Genomic DNA, 22,646 nt, shown 5'->3' with positions numbered 1-22,646 from the left:
TAACTCGTTCATACTCCAATGAGTCTGCAATGTCCATATGCACAAAGGCGTCTCTAGCTTTACCTGTCAACAGAGGGACTAACCTAACGGCCCAGTCCGGTTGGGGCCACTGGCACGCTAGAGACAACCTCTCAAATGTAGTCAAGAAATGTTCAACATCATCTTCTTCGGTTAGCTTATGAAGCCTTGGTTCTTGGATGACGTACTGACCACGGCGAGAGGGTGCAGGTGACAGCTGTAGACCAGCCGACAGTCCGGAACGACGTGGCTCCTTGGCTTCCCGTCTCCCTAGCACCAGGTCCTCAGCACTGTCTCCTTCCTCAAGGCGGTCAGGACCGAGACGCACCTCTGCTGCAGAGACTCGGGCATCTCTGGCATGCACCTCCTCTTGCAGTAGATGAAATTGGTGCTGCATGGCCTTCCACCGGTGCTCCTGCTTTTCCGCCTGCACCTGCTGTGCCTCCATACTCTTCCGGACTACTTCCACCAAACTGTCGAATGACAGAGCAGGCTGTGGTGTCTGACTGTGCACAGCGTCACCCCCAGAGGCTCCATACTCCTTCCCTGTTCCGTCATCGCCAGGTTGGTCCTTTGGCCCGGCCCTGGTTTTCGGTCGAGTAGACATCTTGTGTCAAGCAAGTTTCTTTTGTGTCTTTGGTTGTCTTCGGACATTTGACCACTTCAGCCAAACAAGGAAAGAGAGAACCTACTCAGTATCTTCTACTGGCCATCCCACCGCTGCCACCATATGTGAGGGCATGACCAAGAAGGCACCCGAGAACTGAGTAGGGTGCAAAATACTCAGGGGTTTATTACTTACATTTGAACGGATGGAACACATGGACAAAGTAAATAAAACAGAGTAGTGAAGATAAAACCGATACATGAGAACCAACCAATGCCTCATACGCACAGAGGTCTTCCTTCTAGGTTGGTTCTTTCTCTCTCCCCTCTGCTTGCTCCTCTCACAGTTATATAAGCCTGGGCTGCCACAATAAATATAGGGAGGGGATGCCATACATCCTCCCACTTAATAATCGGAGCAAAATTGGAGCAAACACCCCTACAGCCCAGACAGGGATGGGAGCTTCCCATCCACTCTGGAACTCCATTTAAGCATCATGTTTTCCAGTCGGACACCCTTTACTGGGACACGGCAGCCATGCTGCTCTCCTGATGGTCAAACAAAGAGGTAACAAAAATGCTAAAGCTAAACTAACAAATATATTAAACCAAAGGCAATAAAGATGATATAAGAACTAAGGAACAAATGTGACATGTGTTATTTATGTGAAGACAGTTGTATAGTGTTGCTGAATGTTAACATGCACATAAAGAAAATTAGGCGTCCATCACACAGACACTGTTGAAGGAAGCCAACCTAAAAGACTATGCAGAGTGATCTGTGAGGCAAAAGGGGTAGGTAGTAGAAATGATTTTCAAGTCTGAATGTGTTTTCATATGGTGTTCTTGAGCGAATTATATAAAAATATATATTTTCACATTTTAAATAAATGTTTTTTATTTAATTTGACTTAAAGTTGATTGAAAAAATCCTAACATCAAAACCCGCTGGTGAATGTATTATACACGAGTATGATAAGACCAAAAGTCTCACAGATGCCACCAGGAGACAGATGATTAACATACTTGCTGCTGAGATGACAGAAACACATGGGTAAGCATTACACATTGCGTAATTACTGTGTAGTTATTACTTTTCTTATATGTTGTGTGATGCCAGTTGGATTTGATGGTTTCATTGAATTTTAAATACCTTCCCTAGGACATCCCCCCCAAAAAGTGTCAGGGTGATGTATGCAGAGGGGATTGTTGCATTATTTCCTTATCTGGAAGACCCATATTCACAACATGGATACGTAAGTAAAGGTGTAATTGCAACATTATGTCCATATTCATTATTTTAAATGTTTGTGTTAATTTATATATCTATGTTCATATCTAATTACATAGGAACATTACTACGATCCAGAGAGTGGGTCTGGATACCTGGCATGGCGTTTGAAGACCATACAAAGAAAAAACGCTGAAGAAAGAGGCCTCAGAAAGCAAAGCCCCCAAAAGTAAGTTCAGTTAAATTTAACTGAGTTTGTGCTGTGTGTTGTGAATTGCACAGATAGGAGGCTGTCAATTTGTTGTTTGTCTTTAGTTGGTGGGCCAGGCTATGGTAGACAACCCATCACCAGTGACCTAGGACCAACTGACGAGGAGGTGGAAGCAGCCATTGCTGTTTTGAGATACTCTGCTGATGAAGACACTATCCGTGAAAAGATGAAAACTACTTTTGTGTATCGCCAAGCAATGGTCAATAATGCAGACAAGTCAGCAGATGTATTTTTGGTCTTCCCACGGTTTTTGGACACAGTATAACTTTTTTATTTACTATATCACCAAAATACCAAATAATGCCTTAGATATCACTCAAGAGAATGGTGGTGTTTTTTTTATTTTTCAAGTCTGTTTGTTGCATTGCAGATAGAACAAGACTTCAGACTTTTGTTTGGTGAGGCCACAGCCAACAAATTCCTGGAGAAGTGGCCAACCACTTTCAAAGAAAAGGTGATGAAGGAAAGCCAGGGACTCGTACCCACCACAGAACACTTGGATTTGATGCACAATGCTGAGTCAGCTGTTGAGGCTGACAGTATGAATACTGTTTGATCTTGACATTACTGTGTTAATCCATGCACTATAAGTATTTTGCAATTGAATGTAATAGTGGTATTATGTGAACTTGACACTGGTTTACTGATCACTAGGCTGGGACTGTGACATATCTGCCATCCTGCTGCTGCTACATTTGCTACCTGCTGCACAAGGGTGAAAGAGACCAGGGGCGTATTCCATAAAGGCTGCTCAAAAAGCTAAACTTAAAGTCCTAAACCAGACTTGAATAAGTTGAATTAGTCAAGCGGGGCTAAAGCGGTTCCATAAAGACCAATTTCAGCTCACGCAGTCCTACTAATTCAAGTCAGATTTAAGTAGTCAAGCTAATTGACGAAAGCATAAATCAGGCTTATTCGGTAAACTCGCTTTATGGAACAGGCCTCAGGAAAGATGTATGCATCTCAAGCAGCAGATAAGATCATCAGATTTCAAAAGGTACTGTAGACTCACGGTGTTCCGTGCACAACTTTTACTCACGGTGTTCCGTACACGTCACCTAAAACACCACAGCCAATAAAAAATACTCCCTGGCATAATGTGTAATCGATACTGTTACAAAGCTAATTTTCTCCCGCTTCCAGCAAAGTCAAATTGACATCAGTTGGACTTCTGCTGGCAACAAGAGCACAGTAAGTAGCGAAGCTCCCCCTACCGTTGAATAAAAATGGTGCCGGGAGAGGAATTTGCATAGCAATTAGCTAGGCGGAGCCATATCTCCGTAAGGGAAATTGCTCTCTAAGCCTTGTTTTATCAACTAACAAATGTTTAAATTAAACAAAAACATATTAAAGTATGTTTTGACGTATTATTTCATACAATTTGTTGTTTTAAAATGACTTGTTACAGTCTTGATTACGCGATGGTTTAATGCTAGAATCACCGCAGGAAAATTGACTGTCATGACGCGTCCCTTTGAGTGAAACCAATATAAATGTATTGTTATGTATTGAAATACGTCAAACTGATCGTATTTTATTTAACGCAAAAGTATTCCTTTACAATAATAATCGAAACTACCCAATTAGACAATTTATTAAAAATAAATTACCTCAGGAAACCTTAACTGTCATGTGTCTTATGCAGCCGCAACCTAAAATCAGAAGACTGAACAATATTGTTTAGACGTGATATTTCTCTTACTTCAAATACAATTACTGAACAGTTATTACTGATGCTATAGTCAACATTATTTAATATATTATGAAATAGAAAACAGGTACAGTAGGGTCTACTACTGTCTGGCGCTCCCTTTGACTCCAGTGGTGGCACTCCTGCTTTGTCAGGACGGGGTTCAAATCCCTGTGGCGTCTTTTGCCTTTATTAGTAGACTTAGCATGATCAATATATGATCATCAATATATTGTATTGTAGCCTATCCGTGGCACACCAGCCAAAACAATATCTAGAAGAACTCAAGCTTCATCTATTATGCCACAAATGATAACGCAAAGGATCTGCCTATTTCTACAGCCATGACATCAAAACAGCCAAAGAGGAGGAGAACCTACACCCCTCAGGAGATGGAGGTAAGGGTGGCAGAGGTGAGTGGGGGGAGGAGTGTGAGGGAAGTGGCCAGGGAATGTGGCATGCCTGCCACAACCCTCCAGGATTGGGTGAGAGGTAAGTACACCCATGGGCCCCACACCAACCTGGCCATCACTCCGGATGAGGAGGAGGAGCTCATTAGGTGCTCCTTGTGAATGGCAGACCATGGGTGGCCATTGAGCCGGGCCACATAAAGGTCTACGCGCTGGAGATGGTCAGAGCCTCAGGGAGGGCATCTCTGGTCAATCTGGAGCGGGGCCTGAGTGAAAACTGGTGGTCACGGTTCCGGGCTCGCCATCCAGAGCTGTCTACCAGGATCCCCAGTCACATCGACAGGGCCAGGGTGTTTGCGGCCACCGAGGAAGCCATCGATGTGTTTTTTGAGCTGTATGAGCCGATCTTCCACCAGCACGGCTTCCACACGACACCTCATCTGGTATTTAATGCCGATGAGACGGGGTTTGGGGACAAACCCAAGTCGAGAGAGCGGGTGCTGGCGCCTAAGGGCAAGAAGCACGTCTACCGGCAGCAGGTGACCACCCGGGAGCACATCACCGTGCACTGCTGCATCAGTGCTGCAGGGGCAGACATCCCCCCCTTCGTCATCTTCACTGGATGCCTCCCGAGTGCTCCATATGCCCTGGAAGGTCCCCCTGGTGCCATCTATGGAAGGTCAGAGAAGGGGTATATGGACAGTGGCCTGTGGCTGAAGTGGCTAGGCCATTTCATCAAACATGCCCCGCCAGAGAGGCCTCTGCTCCTTGTGGTCGACCAGGCGGAGCCACATAAGAACAGGGAAGCCATCCGGTTCTGCAGAGAGAACATGGTGGTGGTTGTGTGCCTCCTTGCACACACCACTCACATCATGCAGCCACTGGATGTGGGGGTGTTTGGTCCTTTGAAGAGGATTTTTGACAGGGATGCTGCCCGTCTTGGCCTGGTGAGGGGGGATGTTTTTTTGGGGAAAAAAAACTTTTCCCCCCTCCTTAAGGAGGCTTGGCCTAAGGCTGCCAAGCATGAAAAGATCAGGGCAGCCTTCAGGAGGACAGGCCTCTTCCCCTGCAACAGGGGAGGCTACGACAAGACACAGCTGACCAAAGTCAGACCGGAACCCTCCACGGCGACCACCACTGGCCCAGCCCCCACCGCGGCGACCACCACCGGCCCAGCCCCCACCGCGGCGACCACCACCGGCCCAGCCCCCACCGCGGCGACCACCACCGGCCCAGCCCCCGGCCCAGCCCCCACCATGGCGACCACCACCGGCGGCCCAACCCCTGGCCCAGCCTCCACCAACTGCCCAACCCCTGGCCCAGCCTCTACCACGGCGACCATCACCGGCCCAGCCCCCACCATGGCGACCACCACCGGCCCAGCCCCCACCACCGGCCCAGCCCCCACCATGGCGACCACCACCGGCCCAGCCCCCACCACTGGCCCAGCCCCCACCACGGCGACCATCACCGACCCAGCCCTCTCCACCGGCCCTGCCCCCCCTGCAGCAACCCCTTGCTGCCGGACCTGCACCTGCCATGGACCTGCCCTATCCAACCCTTTGGTGAGAGCAGGTCTGGTCTCAGCCAAGTGGGGAGACATTTTAATGCCCCCTGTGATGGCCAACCGTCAAGGCCAGCGGCTACCAGTGGTGAGGAGGAGGCCACCACTTGGTGCTCGTGTCGTCACCAGTGACGAGTACAACGAGCTGCTGGTCCGACAGGAGGAAGAGGAGAAGGAGAAGGAGGAAGCTCGGCTTTGGAGACAGGCAGAAGTGCTGAGGAAGAGGGAGATGGCGCAGAGGAAGAGGGAGGAGGCCCAGAGGAAGAGGGAGGAAAAGGAGAGGAAGAGGGCAGAGAAGGAGAGGCAGATGGCAGTAGTGGAGGAGCTTGGCGGACATTGCGCTGTCTGCCGTAGCCTATCCCCTCCCTCAGGTGAGGAGGCAGGTGTGGAGGATGCCATCTATGAGTGGGTACAATGTGAACTTTGTGAGCTCTGGTTCCACCTCACTTGTTTGGGGATTGTAAGTGTGCCAGCAGGGGACTGGTACTGCCCCAAGTGCTTTCTTAGTGAAATCTAGCACTTTGTATATATGTTTGCTATCTTTGTATATATGTTTGCTATCTTTGGCTATTTTGGCATTTCAACTGTTTATCTATAATCAGTTCAATCTATAATCAGTTCAATCTTTTAAAATCAACTTTAATGTTAATAGTTTTTTTTGGGAGGCATATGGATCAGCGTTCTCGTCGCGCCTCCTGTCAGTACCTGTTCTTATGCAGGGAAGCTAATGATCCTAATATATTTCTAAACACAACATCCCACAGTTCTCTGTTGAAGGCAGGGCTCCAATTGATTTACAATTCTATATCTTTGTGTAGGATATGTACAGTAGTTATGCTAGTTTGAAACCAGAATAGCTATGGAAATAAAGATTGAATGCAATTATGGATTGAAGTTGGCTTTGTCCACATACAATTTGTCCATTTCACAGAACCTTGTATTTCTAACGCTGAGAAGTAGCCAAAGGAATAACTTGTCCCTGTGAGAACCCTGTGACGGACGCCAACTTTCCACCAGCTTTCATTTTGACACGCATATTCAAGGTAAGGGGTAACCTCTAGAATCACAGGAGCTTCCACTGTATTCCCATAAAGTTTCCCTGAAAACCTGTGTGCTAGCGAATAACTGATACAACCACATAAATACAAGCTCCTACTCCAACTTCCTTGCGATGAAAGAAAGTGTAATGTGTTGCCTTTCAGAAGCAAAAGCAAATCTAAGCGACTAATTTGGTTATTAAAATAATGGGCAATTAGAATAGTCCGTAATATACATACTTAAGGTAATTTATATGGATAGTATAGAATAATAATGTATATTAGGTTATTATACATATTATTATCATCCATATAATAGTATCCATACTATACATGTGCATATTATGTATATTATATTATGAGTATAAACACATATAAGGTTCTTATATGTGTCTCACAAGTGTCTTTAAATGTTTTATCGTTGTGGTTGTCAGTTAAACATGTTTCCATCTGTTGGACCCCTGGTGGAAAGAAGCAAACGTTACACCATGAGTTAAATAATACAGTGCACGGAACACCGTGAGCTACTATGATGTGCCGAACAACGCCGGATGTCGCCGTTTTTTTATATTTTGACCTATATTATTGGTTCAACATCATGTCAATCATAGCTCAGAAAGTTAGCAGGTGTTTTCCAGCAACAACGATGCTATCAGATTAGCTGAAGCCTTATTTTTGACCGTTGCGGCCTCAATTAAAGTCGCTCTACGTCCGAGTTTGCACGGAACACCGTGAGTCTACAGTACTTTGAAATATTGTGTGAAAATCATCTCAACCTCATACTCACTATGAGATCTGATGTATAGTTGGGGTTTACTTGCCTTCGGCGAGCACAAACCATTGTTATCTCACATATATATTGATTATTATTTGTATTTATTTTTTCCCCCCTAAGGATCTGGCAATATTTGGACTACATAGACAATGTAGGTGTCAAAAGTTTTGTCTTGCTAGCGATTTAGTTGCTTGTATTGGGATTTACAACGTTTTTGTGGCGAAAAGTGCCTTTAGTCGAAGGGTAACTTTGTAACTAACTCGACGAAGGGTAAGGCTGAATCCCAATACTCCCCCTTACCCCTTCCCCTTACCCCTTCCCCTTAATTTACCCCTAGCCCTTGGCCCTCGAAACTAAGGGGTAAGGGCTACATAGCCCTAAGAAATGGGACACCACTTGGTTACAGGTACGTCATCTAGCACGTATCGATATCTCCAAAGCAAGTAGTGTTATGCACTGATTTAAACGAAATTCGCTGCTAATGGAGTTTACTTCAAACTGTAGACATGCTAGTCAAAGAAATGCGGGACTGTTGTGCAATTCAGCACTGTAATATTAGCGTACCAAACTAGCGATTTTTAGAAACGTTTCAATTAGGAAAATGGTTGCAAATATATATGTTCATGACTGTATATAACACAAAACAAGACTGTCATAATTTTTTTATCAATTAATTAAGCCGAAAATTTTATATTTAGCGGACTCTCTGGATGATCTGGCAGCCATTGTTGCCGGTCGCGCAGTTTTCACATAGCCCTCGGTTTCAAGTAAGCTCCCGACCTCACTTGGTTTTAAGGGGTGTATACCCCTTAGTCTTAGCCCTTCCCCTAGCTCAAAAAGAGTATTGGGACACCACTAGCTCTCACGGGAACGCGCAAAACGAAGGGGAAGGGGTAAGGGGGAGTATTGGGATTCGGCCTAACTCTGTGCTAACTACGTCACCACGTCAACACACGTTAGCAACGACGCATGGATACAAGGTGATGAGTCGTTCTAGCACACAAGTTGGAGCCTGGTTTATGAGTGAAAAATACCACCCCCAAATATTTTCAACCATTGGACTTTGTTGAGAAAGCGATTTCGATTGGAACTGCCATCTCGGATTTTTGATTTAGGTTGTGAAAGTCTATGTAATTTGAGCGAGTGCAGGTCGCCCGTGAGACCGCCTAGTCTTCTAGGCGGCAGCCATGCTAGAAAGCGTCATAGTAGTATTTTCGTAGCTAATTGTATAGTTCAATTTTACACAAAAAAACAGAAAGAGGGAAATGTTATGACGATATGACTATTGTGAAGACAGCCAGGTGGTGAGATTTTAATGTAGGTTGCTGTAAACACTTTTATTTGTTTCCTACGTGAGAGCCTCCATTGACGATTGTGGCAGCAACAACAGTGTTGTCGATCCGCGTCTGATGAGTATTTTCTTAATTTCGTACCAGAGTCAATTCTACCAAATTCTATCAAAATGGAGAGCAGTGTTTTAAAGATATGGCGATTGCTAAGACAGCCAGCGGGTCAGCATATTTTTGTGATTTGTGTAAAACTTGGAATTTGGTTGAGACTGTGTCTTGTTTTGAAGTTAGCCTAGACTCGGCTCGCCCACTGGCAGTGTGTAGTAGTAGGCTACTGCCTTCAATGCCACAGCTATGGCTAAACTTTATTATGTCAAAAGAAACATTTCCGGCGCAAAACAATCAGTGAAGTGTGGCTAGCAACAGCAGCTAGCTTGCCTCTAGCAAACTTCTTTTGAATTAGCCATGTCCCCCTAAATTAATGTCAAACGTATTTACGTTTTGGGGGCATATTTTCAGTTAACAGACGGTACTGTTTGAATCGCAATTCCATCTGAAATACTGCCAGTGATAACGTTGTCACAGTAGCTTATTCCAAAGGGGGTTCTATGGGCGTATGTGAAGCCCTCTGTGATTGCGTGTAAAAAGGGCTATACAAATACATTTGATTTGACTTTGCTTGTTTCAAAGGCGGTTAGCTTTTTTCTTCTTGCATAATTCTTAATGAATTAGCAATGAGTAGGCTAAGGCCGAATCCCAATACTCCCCCTTACCCCTTCCCCCTTCCCCTTCGTTTTGCGCGTTCCCGTGAGACTAGTGGTGTCCCAATACTCTTTTTGAGCTAGGGGAAGGGCTAAGACTAAGGGGTATACACCCCTTAAAACCAAGTGAGGTCGGGAGCTTACTTGAAACCGAGGGCTATGTGAAAACTGCGCGACCGGCAACAATGGCGGCCAGATCATCCATAGAGTCCCCTAAATATAATATTTTCGGCTTAATTAATTGATAAAAAAAATTATGACAGTCTTGTTTTGTGTTATATGCAGTCATGAACATATATATTTGCAACCCTTTTCCTAATTGAAACGTTTCTAAAAATCGCTAGTTTGGTACGCTAATATTACAGTGCTGAATTGCACAACAGTCCCGCATTTCTTTGACTAGCATGTCTACAGTTTAAAGTAAACTCCATTAGCAGCGAATTTCGTTTAAATCAGTGCATAACACTACTTGCTTTGGAGATATCGATACGTGCTAGATGACGTACCTGTAACCAAGTGGTGTCCCATTTCCTAGGGCTATGTAGCCCTTACCCCTTACTTTCGAGGGCCAAGCGGAAGGGGTAAGGGCTATGTAGCCCTTACCCCTTACTTTCGAGGGCCAAGCGGAAGGGGTAAGTTAAGGGGAAGGGCTAAGGGGAAGGGGTAAGGGGGAGTATTGGGATTCGGCCTAAATCAGGGCTCTCAAGTTTTGAAGACAGGCAAGAGTGACATTCTCCCCCCCCCCCGGAGTCTAAATAAATACATAGCTTTTTACATGACATCTTTGAAAGCCACCAATGATTAATGCGTCCATGGCCAGGATATAATGATAAAGTATGACATGATTTTATAGATGACCATTGACTATGCAAAACACTTAAATGTATTTAGTGCTAATAAAATTATTAAGCCTATTTGGAAAAATGTTTATAATGTGACAATATGTCAGTCATTGTGTGATAACGAAAATATGACTCGGCGATACGACTCAAGGGCGATTCTAGGATCAGACATTTAGGGGTGCTCAGCCCCGCATGAGAATGTGACATGAATACAGTGCTTTGCAAAAGTGCTAAACCCCCTTGCTAATAACAGGCATGCAAACAGGTCAGGGGTGAAAAAGGTGAGAAGGATACAGCGAATCCCCCGACCCTCTAGGGGGGTCCAGGGGCATGCTCCCCCGGAAGAAAGATTATTACATTTTAAAGTTAAACACATGAATCTGGTGCACTTTGAGAGCACAATTAAGAGGCTACATCTATGTAGAATCTGTGCTCTTGTAAACAATGTCATGTTCTTTTAACCATAAAGACATGTTTTGTATAGCATTGGTTTCAGAGCCTATTGTAAAGTTGGGAAGTACGGGTAAAATGCTGTGTTGGCCATGGCCATGAATCGCGTAGGTTACCCATTTTGGTTTCAAAAGGGTGAGGAGTTTGCATGCCTTTAAATAAATCCCTAATTTCACTGGATAACAATTAACACGTTTATGTATTATGCAAAATATTGAATACATCAAAAAACTAAGGATGTCTTGAGCACCCCTAAAAAGGGTATAAATCGCCACTGCAGAGACTACTTGTTCTGAGCAGGTGTCAGTGAACAGGCTGTAAAACTGTTGGTTAAGTTACATACACATGAAAAACTGATGTTAATTATCTGGGAAACATTTTCGAAGTTGTCATTGTTTGTGTCAAACAAGTTGTGAATTAGTTGTAACATTAAAACAGGAGATCATAAGTGATGCTCGAGCTCCAGTGGTTTGCTCTGTAGGTGAACTAAACTTTCGGGAGACATTAGGTGCGTTCGACTTGCGGCGCCGGCTGCAGTCGGCTGCCTTGAAGCTGAGAATGCCATTGGTTGCTTCAAGTCAGCCGGGCTGCAGGCGGCTGCAGGCGCTGCATGAAGTTGAACGCACCTGTTGTAGCAGAATCGCGTGAACGATTCCAGGATATGCTTTTTTTCCATTGGTTGTTGCGTTAAATCTTACCCAGATACAATAGTGCTATTTTCTGATTAGCTGTTGTGTAGACATGTTTTGATTGGGTGATAAGTGGCAGGCTCGACTTAGAACTACAGGGGAGACGTGCTTGATTCTTGCCAGTTCCATAGTGAAAGAGGCGCGGCAAGATAAATTTCGGTTGGGCGATGCGGCATATTAAATATATTATAAATAGTTTTTCCGCATGAGAAATACAATGTGTGGCGGGAGTGCGTGACAAAAGACCGAAATGAGTGACTGTCAAGCTCAATGCGTGACACTTGAGAGCCTTGCTAAATGCTTGAACATATCACTAGAAGGGAAAACGGACCCACCTGCAACCGACGCAAGTAAGTACACCCTACAATTTCTCCAGAAATTGTACCCTCTCTAGTTACTAAATACTTATATTTAATATCTCCTCTAGGTTGGAACCAGTGTGCAGCAGCATCTAGATCAGTGGTTCTCAACCCTGTCCTCAGGGACGCCCTGTCCTGCTTGTTTTAGATGTTTCCCTGTTCCAACACACCTGATTCAAATGCATGTTCGTTACCAGGCTTCTACAGAGCTAGATAACAACTTTTTTGAATCAGGTGTGTTGGAGCAGGGAAACATCTAAAAGAGCAAGACTACTAAAATAAAACCATGAGGTGTTTTCTTTGCAAAATAAGCCATATAGGTCCAAACAGGCTCATCCAGCACCTTACGGTAATTCATGGACTATGTACAGGGAGGACACTAAATCTGAAATGTGGTCAAGTGCAATGTTCAAGTTTTTTTGGTAGCTTTTTTGGTTTAAGAAAGCATTCTAACAAGTGTCATGTATGCAATTCATTTGATTCCGCAGGAGATTCTTTACAACACCAAAGTACCGTTGACACTTGTATTGCCACTGATATTGAAGCGTCAACTGAAAATTTAGAGTCTGTGTCAGAGGTATTTTCGCCAGGCATTGTAAATAGTTGTGCATCTGTAATTGCTGATCTAAAGGTAGCAGGTGTAAGTCAAAGTGTAGTCAATTCTGTTGTGATTTCTATGGAAGAGATTGTCCAAGATATCCATCAGCATGCTAAAGAATCTGTCATTAAGCATGTATTTTCTGATGAAAGACAAACTGATATGTGCTAAAAGTTTGAGGCATGTTTTGAGGAATTAGAGAATCCTTTTACAGTTCTAAATTCAGAATACATGCGATCAAAATGTTTGTCAGACAAGTGGGAAACGGTAGAACCTGTCAAATGTGTAATTGGCTCCAGATTTGACACAAGACGTAACAAACAGACTGGAACATATGATCAGAAAGTAGTTCAGGATAAATTCATGTATGTTCAAATTTTATTTTGGTGGAACTACACCGAAGGTGGGATCCAACTTAGCCGGTGTTCCCAGCCCTACAATGGATGCCCTAGCCAGACTTCAGGCAACACTGGAGAAAACAATGCATGAGATGGCTCAGGTTAGTGGGTTACTTAAAGAGTTACAAGAGAATGTTTCCCAAGTTAAGAGAACGCAAGCTAAAACTAGCGTGGATGTTACAACCATATTTGAAAGTTCCACATGACGTTGTGTCCTTGGGCAAGGCACTTCACCCTACTTGCCTCAGGGGGACTGTCCCTGTACTTACTGTAAGTCGCTCTGGATAAGAGCGTCTGCTAAATGACTAAAATGTAAATGTAAATAGTGTGTTGGGGTTAGGGGGATTGAATGGTAACCATTGGATAAGCGCCTCATGGACCAGATCAAGGGAGGGGTTTTCCCCATGAAGCTTGAGGGACAGCATTTGTGAGGGATTGGGGGTGGAGATGGGGTGTTTGTGTTCTTGACCCTAGGTTCAAGGATTCGTTCAGGTTTGATTGTGCAGGTGTTTGTAGCTGTTAGTGTATGGGCATTTTATGTTATTTTTGAATATGTATTGTCATTCTCTTTCTGTTTTTCTTTCCCTCCTTTTTTGTCCTTACTGGTTGGTGGTGGTAGCATGCCATGATGGAGCATGATGTCTATGAATGCACAGGATAATAATAACGGTCATATAAGAGTCATTTCTTGGAATGTAAACGGGACACAGAATCCTACTAAATTGAAAAAGGGTCTGCTTTATCTTAAATCAAGGCAGGCGGATGTGGTGCTCTTACAGGAGACCCATATGATAAATTCAGAGGCAATGAAGCACAGAAAGGGATGGGTGGGCCATGTATTTCATAGCTCATTTGACAGTAAGAAAAGAGGTGTCGCAATACTAGTGCATAAGAAACTGAAGTTGGTTTTACTAAAGGAGCATAAAGACGAAGAAGGTAGGGTTGTCTGTATTGAAACTATAATTAATGGAAAGAAAATTTACATATGTAATATCTACGCACCTAATGAGGATGACCCAGATTTTTTCCACAAAATCAATAAACTTCTTGGGATATTTGAAGATGGATATACAATACTTGGAGGAGACTTTAATAAGACCCCATACCCTGTATTAGATAGATCTAAGTATTACCATGCACCAACTAAGGGTCGAGTGCCATTGGGTCAACTCCAGGAGGATATTGGTTTGGTTGATATTTGGAGGTTGATGAATCCTAATAAAAGGGAGTACACCTTTTATTCACATAATCATAAGTCACAAAGTAGAATTTATTATTTTGTCATTTCTAAAGACCTTATTGAGTCAGTAATTGATAGCACAATAGGGGTCATAGCACTAACTGACCATGCAACAGTGGAACTGTGTGTGTATCTACTTGTGTTGAAAAAGTCAAGAGTAACTCTTACAAAACACTGTGTTTAAACAGACACTCTCAGAAGAACTTACAAACTTCTTTAAGATTAACATTGGTTCTACCTCAAAAATAGGCACAATCTGGGAGGCTTCAAAGGCATATATAAGAGGCATAATTATTGCCGAAGCAGTGAAAAGGAAGAAACAAAATAGGGAGACGATCAGTAGGCTGGAAGGGGAGATAAAACAAAGAGAGAGAACTATCAGAAGACTATAGTGAAGACTTCCTTAAACAGGTGTGTGAGCTGAAGTACAGCCTAAATTTTATATACTGCAAGAAGGCTGAGTATGCCATGTTCAGGCTTGTGGCCAGCTTCTACAAAAGCGGAGAGAAGGCTGGTAAACTGCTGGCTAGACAATTGAAAAAGCAACACGTTGCTAGTGCCATTCCAGGAATTAAAGGAAGCAATGGAAATCTAGTTACCTCAGCTGAAGAAATTAACCAGGTGTTTATGGATTTTTATAAAAATCTTTACACATCAGATACAGTTTTTGACTCAGAAAAATTGAAAACATGGTTTTCCAAGATCCAGTTCCTGAATCTTTCAACAGAACAAGTGCAGCTTTTGGAAGCTCCAATTAGAGAGGAGGAGGTTTAGGAAAGCATCCAGTCAATGCAGTCAGGTAGGGCTCCAGGGATCGATGGGTTCTCTGTTGAGTATTACAAGCTGTACATCGATGTCTTAGCACCTATCTTGACAAAAGTATATTCAGAGTCATTATCAATTTGTCAGCTGCCTAACACTCTTAATGAATCAGTAATTTCTGTCATCCTTAAGAAGGGTAAGGATTCTCTAGATCCAGCTAGCTACCGGCCCATTAGTCTGGCTAATGTAGACTATAAAATTCTCACTAAAGTTCTGTCTATACGACTTGAAAAGATTGTTCCTTGTATTATACATGCAGATCAGGTGGGTTTTGTGAAGGGCAGGTCATCCTCTGACAATATGAGACGTCTACTCCACCTTATGTGGCAAAATAGAGAAGCTGACGAAACTGTTGCTGCCTTCTCCTTGGACGCTGAGAAGGCCTTCGACAGGGTGGAGTGGCGGTTTCTGATTTGTGTCCTAGAGAACTTTGGGTTTGGACTGGGATTCATTAAATGGATCCAGTTGATTTATGCAGAACCAAAGGCATCAGTGCTGACTAACGGAGTGGTGTCATCTTTTTTCAACATATCTAGGGGTGCAAAACAAGGGGACCCCCTCTCTCCACTATTATTTATTCTATTTCTTGAGCCACTTGCAATGGCAATCAGATCAGATACAAGCATACATGGAATAAAAGCAGGAGGAAGGGAGCATAAGCTGTTCCTTTATGCTGATGACATCCTTTGGCAATCTTTAGAGCCTGTCTCCTCAGCTCCCAAGCTCTTGGAAATTATGGAAACCTTCTCGGAAATATCGGGCTACAAGATTAATTGGCATAAGTCTGAAGTAATGCCAGTATCTAGAACCTGTCTTCCAAAGATTAACAATGCACTTCAGTTCAAGTGGATAGATTCTGGTATGCAATATCTTGGTATTTGGCTTACTCCAACTATTAATGACATGGTACAGGCTAATTTTAACTCATTGCTTCAGCGCATAAAGGATAACCTGGATAAGTGGAAACTGATCAACATTAGCTTATGGGGCAAAGTAAACACCATTAAGATGATGGTTGCTTCTCAGGTGAATTACATATCGATGATGGTGCCACTGACTGTCCCAGACTCTTTCTTTAAACAGTACAACCAAATAATTAGAGAATTTCTGTGGAATGGCAAGGAGCCCCTTATGAAGCTTGAAAAGTTGTATACTACACGAAGCAAGGGAGGGGTGGCTTTGCCTAATGTTGAATTATACAGAACAGCTTTTGAGGTGTCTAAATTGGCGCTGGTGAAAAACACTGGTGTGGTGAGCATTCAAGTCTGGGATGGCTGGATATAGAGAGGGAGCTGGTGTCTCCATTTGAAGCAATTGAGTCCCTGTCACAAGGTCTTAAGAAAAATAGGCACCCTAACCCAATACTGCAGTATTCAAGGGAGACATGGGCAAAAGTACATAAGCAACTGCACATATCCCAGTATAAGCAAGTGTATTCATCCATTTGGAATAATCCCTCAATTAAAGTAGGGAGGAAACCTTTTGTTTGGACAACCTGGCTGAACCAAAACATTAATAGGTTGAGCGACTTGTATGCTGATGGCCTGTTCCAGTCATTTGAGGAACTTAAACTAAAATTCAATCTAAGGGATAAAGCAGATTTCTGGAGGTATTTACAACTGAGGAGCTGCGTAACAAGTCTGAAGGTCTCACTTGATGGAGACACAAATAAGCTGCTCTGTTATTTTAGGGAGCTGGAGCTTGTCCGTACTGCCTCTGCTTTATAAGATCATGGCAGATAGTATGTATGGTCACTGTGATTCCTTAAGGCGAATCTGGGAGAGGGACTTGAACTTAAGCATTGAGGGCAAGGCATGGGAAAAGGTGGTTTTCAATGCAGGATGGCCTGTGAGGGATGCAATTAGTAAATTTACACACTATGGTTATCCACAGATACTATTATACACCAGTTAAGCTTCATAGAATGCGATTACTGAAAGACAATATACGTTGGAAATGTATGAAAGCTACAGGTTCCTACCTCCATCTTTTATGGGACTGCCCTCTAGTTTTTCCTTTTTGGAGACAAGTCATTAAGGCTATTGGAGGGTGGTTAACAACAGCATTACCAGAGTCTCCACAACTGTGTGCTTGGAGATAGGTCCCTTCTATCACCAGAAGTGTCGAAGGCAGAGTCTGCCCTGGCACTAGCTGGGTTTATCACTGCAGTAACAATTGTCCTTAGACACTGGAAGAGCCAAATAAGGCCTAGTTTTTCAGATTGGCTGAAGCTAATGACAGACACAGCCTCTTTTGAAGATCTTGTTGCAAGAGTGAATGATGGTAGGGGTAAATTCTACCAGGTCTGGTCTCATTTCTTACATTTTATTACATCTCAACTGACTACTGCCCCATAATGAACTATTTTCAGTGTTACTCAATCTTATCCAGCACTCCCCTTTTTTACTTTAATTGTATTTATTTACATTGTGCTTTTTTTTTTCTCTCAGTTTATTGCCCTGATTGTTGAGTAGAGTTTGTGTATTGTGTAGAATGTAAATGTTATGTTAAATGTGAGGTGTATGTTGTGTGTTTCTCAAATTAAAAAAACAATAAACACTTTGGTAACAAAAAAAAGAAATTTTTACCAAAGCACCATTTTCTTATCCATTATCCCCGCTGCATCCAAAAATTGGACCTGTACTTCATAATTGGTGTATGCGATATGAAGGCAAGCATCATTTTTTCAAAAAAACTAATTAAATTGTTTAAAATTTTTACTATAACATTGGCAAAAAAACAAAAGAATTATATCGCACACCATTGGCAGGATATATATATATATATACTAGTGCTGTCAAACGATTAAAATATTTAATCGCGATTAATCGCATTAATGTCATAGTTAACTCGCGATTAATCACAATTAATCGCACATTTTTATCTATTCTAAATGTCCCTGATTTCTTTTTGTCCCAATCTTTTTTCAAATGTTAATGCTCTTATCAACATAGAAAAGTGGTTCGGATTGCTTTGTGCAAATATTTTTTTTTATTGAAAACAACATTGCAATCGCCTGGCTTTGACGAGGGGGCAGAGAATTCGCATCAGCTGTGTGTTTGGCCATCAAGTGGTATTTCAGACTGGACGTGCTGCGATGATAGCTCAGTTTACAACGATAAAACACACAGATCACTGGTCTTGTCAATAGAACCATTTGGCAACTTTTTAAAAGCAAACTTTCCATTCAGAATCTTATTGGCATCCATTTCGGCATCTCGCGCTCGTCATCCACTCAAAACGTAACGTTAGCCTACTACCAGAGAATGTCTAATATCCGTAAACGGGCTCTGCTACTACTCTTTAGCCAGCTCGCAAGCCAAACGAGTGTTTGGCGTGCCTGTTGTTTTGTTTCCGGTCTAGCTAGATCCGGTGTGGTGTTGTAGTTTTTCTAACGTCGGTAGTTGTTGCAACAGCATGTGAAAAAAACTACAAAGTTTGCTAGGCCAAAAAGAGCGTTAATCGCTCGATAAAATAATTGACGCCGTTAATTTGGGTTTGCGTTAACGCCGTTAATAACGCGTTAAACTGACAGCACTAATATATACATATACATACATATATATATACATGCAATGTTTATTGCAGCTTCAGTATATATAGTGAAGCTGCAAAAACATATGTCAATTATGCACCAAAACTTCATGCCCTCTGCAAATGTTTTATTTAAACATTTGCTGATCTCAGCAGGATTATTCCAAGTACAACAATGTGTATGTAAACGGTATAAACACTTGAACAATCAATTTACTTAAATAAAAATACATACAGCCTACATAGCATCAAAGCATGAAATGTGAAATGAAATTTACACTTTAAAGTAAATATACGTAATTCCCTTCTGCAAGTAGGACTTTTCTTTGTAATTTATTTTCCAATAATAAACTAAATAAAATAAATAAATAATAATAATTCCCTCTGTAGCCAAACAAATTTACCCTCTAGAAGCAGACTCAATAGCTCTAAAAACACATTAATCAAGTGCAGTGTTTTTCAACCACTGTTAGGTTGTTAGAGGCTGTTAGGTGTGCCATGAAAAGCATTTTTTTCATACTGTCACTTTATTGGTGAAAAAAAAGAGCCAACTTGTGTGTTTGTGTTGTCGCGCTGTTGGTGGTATGAAGACTCAATACTCCCCTCTGCCTGTGGTTGGCGGTACGCAGCATTATTAATAGGCAGATTTGCTGAGGCGACAATTAAAAAAAGTGAGATTAAGAGATAGGTACAGTTTACGCATAAAAGTCTAATGGAGACATTTTTGAAAAGAAAACTAGGTCCTGATCAAGATCCCCCCACACCTGATCCAGTTGATGAGCTGAGTACAAGTGGGTGTCAAAAGAAGGCTAAAACGGTGAGCTCAAGACAGTACAGTGATGAGTATCTGTCATTTGGATTTTCCTTCACTGGGGTTCCCGCCGCACCGAGTCTGTTGTGCGTTGTGTGTGGGGAAAAGCTAGCTAACAGTGCCATGGTCCCTAGCTAGCTTAAACGCCACTTGAAAACTAAACACCCTGCACTCCAAGGATCCAAACTATTTTGTTTGTTTACGTGACAACACTATAAAACAGGCTACTATGATGACAAAGGTCACAAAGGTGTCCGAGAGAGCCCTGGAAGCTAGCTATTTAGTAGCGGAACTTGTAGCTAAGTCAAAAAAGCCACACACTGTGGGGGAATCATTGATATTACTCGCCTGCAAAGCCATTGTCAATGTCGTGCTAGGCCCAGATGCAGTGAAGGAGATTACTAAAGTTCCCCTCTCAGATAACAGCTTAGCGAGACGTATTGATGACATGTCTGCTGACATCGAGAGCGTTGTTTTGGAGAAGATACGCTGCAGTGGGAAATTTGCTTCGCAACTCGATGAGTCGACAGATATAAGTGGCCATGCTCAACTCCTGGCTAACGTGCGCTTTGTGGATGGATCTTCTATATGCGAAAATTTCCTTTTTTGCAAGGCAATGCCCCAAAAAACAACAGGGGAGGAAATATTCCGAGTGACATCCGAGTATCTCAACCAAGGAGGACTTCAGTGGGACAGTTGTGTGGGTGTTTGCACCGACGGAGCTGCAGTCATGGTCGGGCGCATCAAACGCTTTGTGCGCAGAGTGAGAGAAACCCTAATATTCTGGTCACCCACTTCTTTCTACACCGATAGGCACTTGTTGCTAAAACGCTACCAGCAGAGCTAACCGTTGTGTTGGAAAGAGTTGTGAGCATGGTTAACTACATAAAAACAAGACCACTAAAAAGCCGCCTGTTTTCTATTTTATGTGAGGAGATGGGAGCAGAGCATAGTGCCTTATTGCTCCATACCGAGGTCCGATGGTTGTCACGGGGAAAAGTTATAGCTCGCGTTTACGAACTGAGGGAGGATCTGAAAACATTTTTGACAGATGAGAAGTTCGATGGTGCCAAGTTGCTTGGAAGTAACGAGTGGTGCGCAAGACTTGCGTACCTGGCAGACATTTTCGGATATCTCAATGACCTCAACTCAAGAATGCAAGGCCTTGATGAAAACCTACTCACATGCACGGACTAAATCAATGGATTTAATTCAAAGGTCTGCCTCTGGCGACAACTCCCCGGAAGGGGTACTCTTCAGATGTTTCCCTTCACTCAAAAATGGCAAGAAAAAGTCAACACCGCGGCTTTGTGAGAAGTGATCGAGAAACACTTGATGACACTTGAGGAGAAACTTTCCTTTTATTTCCCCTCAGCCTACAACGATTTTGACTGGGTCAGGGACCCATACAGGGCAGTGTTGGATAAAACAAATTTGACTTTCCAGAAGCAAGAACAATTGATTGAACTCAAAGAAGACGGCGCTTTAAAACGGCTCCATGCTGATGTACCTATGGATAACTTTTGGCTGACTGCTGCCAAGGAATACCCAATTGTGGCAAACAGGGCTGTCTCAACATTGCTCACCTTCTCCACAACATACTTATGCGAGCTGGGATTTTCAAGTTTAACAGCAATAAAGACTAAACATAGAGAACGTCTGCGATCCCTTGATGAGGAATTACGTGTGTGACATTTTGCAGTACAATAGGCTACCTTGGTTAAAAATCGAATTATCGGTAGATTCATGTTAGCATTGTGCTAAATAATAAAATAGCTAAATTAGTGGTGTAACTGTCAGAAATATTAATCTATCAAGCATTGCACAGTCAGTCGGTGAACAAGTTTAAGAAAGCTTTATTGCTTGCGGCCGGCCCACAAGGAGACAAAAACATCACACGCCATTGTGCTACAAAGTTTATCTGCTAGCATGTTGCGCTAGCTAGCTATTTAAGCAGAACCACTCTTTACAGTCATTGGTTAAAACAAAGGCATGCAAATGTTCCATGGCTCTTCTTCATTGGCTCCTTGCATAGACCTGGCGCGCGTGTGTGCGTGCGTGTTTGAGTGTGTGCGTGTGTGTACCTTTTGACCCCTGTAAGCTTGACCTCATGATTCACCCAACACAGATAAGGCCAGACATCTTTTATGGCTTCCCCAGTAAGAGAGTGGTCAGCCCAGCTCCACCTTGTTTACGTATGCCTCATGTTACCCAAAGTTCAGATTTGGGGGTAGGCCTCTCTCTACACACAAGGAATACTGAACACAGAATCATTCTTATACAGGATAAATGTGTTACATCTTCAATTTTCCCAACAGTAACCAAAGTCAGTTATTGTATATGGCATTCATATTATTCAAAAACACCTTCACTAGTTGTTTTAAACACATTTGTAAGCAGGTTGAAAACAACAGTAGTAAAGTGCATTGGTTTAAAACAGGTAAAGGCTAGCTAACATCAGTAGTGTTAACCATCACACAGGATATATAATAATAATACATTTGATTTGAAGGGGCCTTTCAAGTCACCCAAGGTCACCTTACAATAAAGAATACAGGATTTAAAAAATAGAAGCATGAAAAATAAAAACAACATTAAAACAGAACATCAACAGAAAAACTAGAGAGGGTACAATTTCTGGGGCAATTGTAGGGTGTGCTTGCGTCGGTTGCAGGTGGGTCTGTTTTCCCATCTAGTGATATTTTCAAGCATTTAGCCTACTCATATAGGCTCTGTGCACAATCGTACTGACGAACTTCCGCTGTAGCCCAAATTCGGGCTATCGGGCTATATTATGCTATCATGTTTCAAAGAGAGGGATAGAAATACAAATGGTAATACATATAAACGGACAGTTAGCGTTTCAAATAAAGAAAAACAAGCTTCTATACTACACTAAAATGAACACATCGCTAACTGGCTTAGACGCTAGCCGACCGGAACACCACATTATACTACTTACGCTCATAGTTGTGCAGATAACTGGATATGTACAGTTTGAATCCCTTGTCCCGCTAGCTTGTTGGAGCAGGGGGAAAAAGCATTTACAATGCGATGGACTTCACTGACGCTTATTTAAGGCAGGTCTTGGAGACATCTACTAAGGCTGAGAATTTTGGAAACTCAGGTGATGGTCTCCAGTAAACCGGAAACTGATTTCCCGAATTTTGGCAAGTTCGTCAGTACGATTGTGCACAGAGCCTATTGCATAATTCATTAAGAACACCCTTTGAAACAAGAAACTTCCTTTG

General features: G+C 42.7%; 1 pseudogene; it reads left to right on the top strand.

Moving 5' to 3' along the window:
• Nucleotides 1–1,814: 1,814 nt before the first annotated feature.
• LOC146276181 (uncharacterized) lies at nt 1,815–20,242 on the top strand (annotated as a pseudogene).
• Nucleotides 20,243–22,646: the final 2,404 nt, after the last annotated feature.

Source organism: Hypomesus nipponensis, chromosome 8, assembly GCF_054491055.1.
Source record: "Hypomesus nipponensis isolate SF chromosome 8, ASM5449105v1, whole genome shotgun sequence".
Classification (NCBI taxonomy): domain Eukaryota; kingdom Metazoa; phylum Chordata; class Actinopteri; order Osmeriformes; family Osmeridae; genus Hypomesus; species Hypomesus nipponensis.
Note: the sequence above shows the minus strand (reverse complement) of the source record. Positions and strands in the feature narration are given on the sequence as shown.